The following is a 5022-nucleotide window of genomic DNA, read 5'->3' as shown; positions in this document are numbered from 1 at the left end:
AATTACTTCCCTCCTTCTCACATCCTTCTATTTATGGAGTACCACTCCTTCTCAATGCACAATTCGAACCTTATCTAAGTAAAGTTCGAATTCTTCTTCTCCTTCTTCTTTCTATTTCTCTTTTCCTCTGACACCTCAAGGAATCTCTATACTGTGACATAGAGGATTCCACATTTTCTTGTTCTCTTCTCTTTCATATAAGCAGGAGCAGAGACAAAGGCATTCTTGTTGAAGCTGACCCTGAACCCGAAAGGACCTTGAAGAGAAAGCTAAGAGAAGCCAAAGAATGCAAGGAAGGTGCTGGGTGACTTTACTGCACCTACTCCTGATTTTTATGGGAGAAGCACCTCTATCCCTGCCATTGGAGCAAACAACTTTGAGCTTAAACCTCAATTAGTTTCTCTAATGCAACAGAATTGCAAGTTCCATGGACTTCCAATGGAAGATCCTCATCAGTTCTTAGCTGAATTCTTGCAAATCTGTGACACAGTCAAGACTAATGGGGTTGACCCTGAGGTCTATAGACTGATGCTATTCCCTTTTGCTGTAAGAGACAGAGCTAGGATATGGTTGGACTCTCAACCTAAAGAAAGCCTGGACTCTTGGGAAAAGCTAGTCAATGCCTTCTTGGCAAAGTTCTTTCCACCACAAAGATGGAGTAAGCTTAGAGTGGAAGTCCAAACCTTCAGACAGAAGGATGGAGAATCCCTCTATGAAGCTTGGGAAAGATACAAACAATTGATCAGAAGATGTCCTTCTGACATGCTTTCTGAATGGAGCATCATAGGTATTTTCTATGATGGTCTCTCTGAACTATCCAAGATGTCTTTGGATAGCTCTGCTGGAGGATCTCTTCATCTGAAGAAGACGCCTACAGAGGCTCAAGAGCTAATTGAAATGGTTGCAAATAACCAATTCATGTACACTTCTGACAGGAATCCTGTGACCAATGGAACTAGTCAGAAGAAAGGAGTTCTTGAGATTGACACTCTGAACGCCATTTTGGCTCAGAATAAAATATTGACTCAACAAGTCAATTTGATTTCTCAAAGTCTGTCTGGAATGCAAAATGCACCAAGCAGTACTAAGGAGGCTTCATCTGAGGAAGAAGCTTATGATCCTGAGAACCCTTCAATGGAAGAGGTGAATTACCTAGGAGAACCCTATGGTAACACCTATAATTCTTCATGGAGAAATCATCCAAATCTCTCATGGAAGAATCAAGAGAGACCTCAACAAGGTTTCAATAATAATGGTGGAAGAAACAGGTTTAACAATGGCAAACCTTTTCCATCATCTTCTCAGCAACAGATAGAGAATCCTAAGCAGAACCCCTCTGACTTAGCAACCATGGTCTCTGATCTAATTAAAACCACTCAAAGTTTCATGAATGAAACAAGGTCCTCCATTAGGAATTTGGAAGGACAAGTGGGACAGCTGAGCAAGAAAGTTACTGAACTCCCTCCAAGTACTCTTCCAGGCAACACAGAAGAAAATCCAAAAGGAGAGTGCAAAGCCATCAATATGGCCGAATCTGGAGAGGAAGGGGAGGAAGTGAACGCCACTGAGGAAGACCTCAATGGGCGTGCACTAGCCTCCAATGAGTTCCCCAATGAGGAACCATGGGAATCTGGGACTCACAATGAGACCATAGAGATTCCATTGGACTTACTTCTGCCTTTCATGAGCTCTGATGAGTATTCTTCCTCTGAAGAGGATGAGTATGTCACTGAAGAGCAAGTTGCTAAATACCTTGGAGCAATCATGAAGCTAAATGACAAGTTATTTGGAAATGAGACTTGGGAGGATGAACCTCCTTTGCTCACCAAAGAACTGGATGACTTGTCTAGGCAGAATTACCTCAAAAGAGACAAGACCCTGGGAAGTTTTCCATACCTTGTACCATAGGCACCATGACCTTCAAGAAGGCTCTGTGTGACTTAGGGTCAAGTGTAAACCTCATGCCTCTCTCAGTAATGGAGAAGCTAGGGATCTTTGAGGTACAAGCTGCAAGAATCTCATTAGAGATGGCAGACAACTCAAGAAAACAAGCTCATGGACTTGTAGAGAATGTTTTCGTAGAGGTTGAAGACCATTACATTCCTGCTAATTTCATAGTCCTAGAGACTGGGAAGTGCATGGATGAAACCATCATCCTTGGCAGACCCTTCCTAGCCACAGCAAAGGCTGTGATTGATGTTGATAGAGGTGAACTGATCATTCAAGTGAATGGAGAATCCTTTGTGTTTAAGGCTCAAGGATATCCCTCTGTCACCATAGAGATGAAGCATAAAGAGCTTCTCTCAAATCAGAGTCAAGAAGAGCCCCCACAGTCAAACTCTAAGTTTGGTGTTGGGAGGCCACAACCAAACTCTAAGTTTGGTGTTGAACCCCCACATTCAAACTCTAAGTTTGGTGTTGGGAGGTTCCAACATTGCTCTGAGTATCTGTGAGGCTCCATGAGAGACCTCTGTCAAGCTACTGACATTAAAGAAGCGCTTGTTGGGAGGCAACCCAATGATTATATCTTATATAGTTTCTTTTGTTATTTTATGTTTTTTGTAGGTTGATGATCATAAGAAGTCACAAAATCCATTGAAAAAGCAAAAACAAAATGAAAAACAGGAAGAAAAACAGCACACCCTAGAGGAAGATGTTGCTGGCGTTCAAACGCCAGTAAACCTAGCAGTTGGGCGTTTAACGCCCAGTCTGGCACCATTCTGGGCGTTTAACGCCAGAAAGGGGCACCAGACTGGCGTTAAATGCCAGAAAAGGGCAAGAACCTGGCGTTAAACGCCAGGAATGGGCACCAGCCCGGCGTTTAACGCCAGAAATGGCTCAAAACGTGATTTTGAGCAACATTTGGTGCAGGGATGACTTTTCCTTGACACCACAGGATCTGTGGACCCCACAGGACCCCCACCAAACCCACCCAATATGGCCGAACCCCATCTCCCCTCTCTCCTATAAATACCCTTCTTCACTCCTTCATTTTCACACAACCAAAACACCACTTCTCCCCCTCCTTGGCCGAATACACCACCATCTCCCTCTTCCTCATTTCTTCTTCTTCTACTCTCTTCTTTTTTCTTTTGCTCGAGGACGAGCAAACATTTTAAGTTTGGTGTGGTAAAAGCGTTGCTTTTTCGTTTTTCCATAACCATTATGGCATCCAAGGCCGGAGAAACCTCTAGAAAGAGGAAAGGGAAGGCAAAAGCTTCCACCTCCGAGTCATGGGAGATGGATAGATACATCTCAAGGGTGCATCAAGACCACTTCTATGAAGTTGTGGCCTTGAAGAAGGTGATCCCCGAGGTCCCCTTTTCACTCAAAAAGCGTGAATATCCGGAGATCCGCCATGAGATCCAAAGAAGAGGTTGGGAAGTACTTACCAACCCCATTCAACAAGTTGGAATCTTGATGGTTCAAGAATTCTATGCCAATGCATGGATCACCAAGAGCCATGATCAAAGTATGAACCCGGATCCAAAGAATTATCTTACTATGGTTCGGGGGAAATACTTGGATTTTAGTCCGGAAAGTGTGAGGGTGGCGTTCAACTTGCCTATGATGCAAGGAGATTAACATCCTTACACAAGAAGGGTCAACTTTGATCAAAGGTTGGACCAAGTCCTCACAATCATATGTGAAGAGGGCGCACAATGGAAGAGAGATTCAAGAGGCAAGCCGGTTCAATTGAGAAGGCATGACCTCAAACCCGTGGCTAGAGGATGGTTGGAGTTTATCCAACGCTCAATCATTCCCACTAGCAACCGGTCCGAAGTTACTTTAGACGGGCCATCATGATCCATAGCATCATGATTGGAGAAGAAGTGGAAGTTCATGAGGTTATAGCCCAAGAACTCTACAAGGTGGCGGATAAGTCCTCTACCTTGGCAAGGTTAGCCTTTCCTCACCTCATTTGTCACCTCTGTTATTCAGTTGGAGTTGACATAGAGGGAGACATCACCATTGATGAGGATAAGCCCATTACCAAGAAAAGGATGGAGCACACAAGAGACCCCTCTCATCATGAAATCCCTGAGATGCCTCAAGGGATGCACTTTCCTCCACAAAACTATTGGGAGCAACTAAACACCTCCCTAGGAGAATTGAGTTCCAACATGGGACAACTAAGGGTGGAGCACCAAGAACACTCCATTCTCCTCCATGAAATAAGAGAAGATCAAAGAATCATGAGAGAGGAGCAACAAAGGCAAGGAAGAGACATTGAGGAGCTCAAGCACTCCATAGGACCTTCAAGAGGAAGGAAGAGCCGCCATCACTAAGGTGGACCCGTTCCTTGATTTCCTTGTTCTTTATTCTTCTGTTTTTCGAATTTTAATGCTTATGTTTATCCATGTTTGTGTCTTATGATCATTAGCGTCTTAGTGTTTATGCCTTAAAGCTATGAATGTCCTATGAATCCATCACCTTTCTTAAAATAAAAACGTGCCTAATTGAAAAGAAAAAGAATTGCATGAATTTTGAATTTTATAACAGTTTAATTATTTTGATGTGGTGGCAACACTTTTGTTCTCTGAATGTATGCTTGAACAGTGCATATGTCTTTTGAATTTGTGGTTCATGAATGTTGGCTCTTGAAAGAATGATGAAAAAGGAGACATGTTACTGAGAATCTGAAAAATCATAAAAATGATTCTTGAAGCAAGAAAAAGCAGTGAATACAAAAAAAAAAAGCAAAAAGCAAACGAAAAAAAAAAGAGAGAGAAAAGAGAAAGAAAAAGAAAGAAATGAAGTTGTGATCCAAGGCAATAAGAGTGTGCTTAAGAACCCTGGACACCTCTAGTTGGGGACTTTAGCAAAGCTGAGTCACAATCTGAAAAGGTTCACCCAATTATGTGTCTGTGGCATGTATGTATCCGGTGGTAATACTGGAAGACAGAGTGCTTTGGGCCACAGCCAAGACTCAATAAAGTAGCTGTGTTCAAGAATCATCATACTTAACTAGGAGAATCAATAACACTATCTGGATTCTGAGTTCCTAAAGAAGCCAATCAT

The 5022-nt window shown here is 42.7% G+C and overlaps 1 non-coding gene across 1 annotated transcript; it reads right to left on the bottom strand.

Annotated features, from left to right (window-relative positions):
- Positions 1-660: 660 nt before the first annotated feature.
- Positions 661-768, bottom strand: LOC130948200 (small nucleolar RNA R71). Its single transcript, XR_009072971.1, has one exon. It is a non-coding gene; the product is annotated as a small nucleolar RNA R71 (small nucleolar RNA).
- Positions 769-5022: the final 4254 nt, after the last annotated feature.

Source organism: Arachis stenosperma, chromosome 1 (assembly GCF_014773155.1).
Source record: "Arachis stenosperma cultivar V10309 chromosome 1, arast.V10309.gnm1.PFL2, whole genome shotgun sequence".
Taxonomy (NCBI): Eukaryota; Viridiplantae; Streptophyta; class Magnoliopsida; order Fabales; family Fabaceae; genus Arachis; species Arachis stenosperma.
Note: the sequence above shows the minus strand (reverse complement) of the source record. Positions and strands in the feature narration are given on the sequence as shown.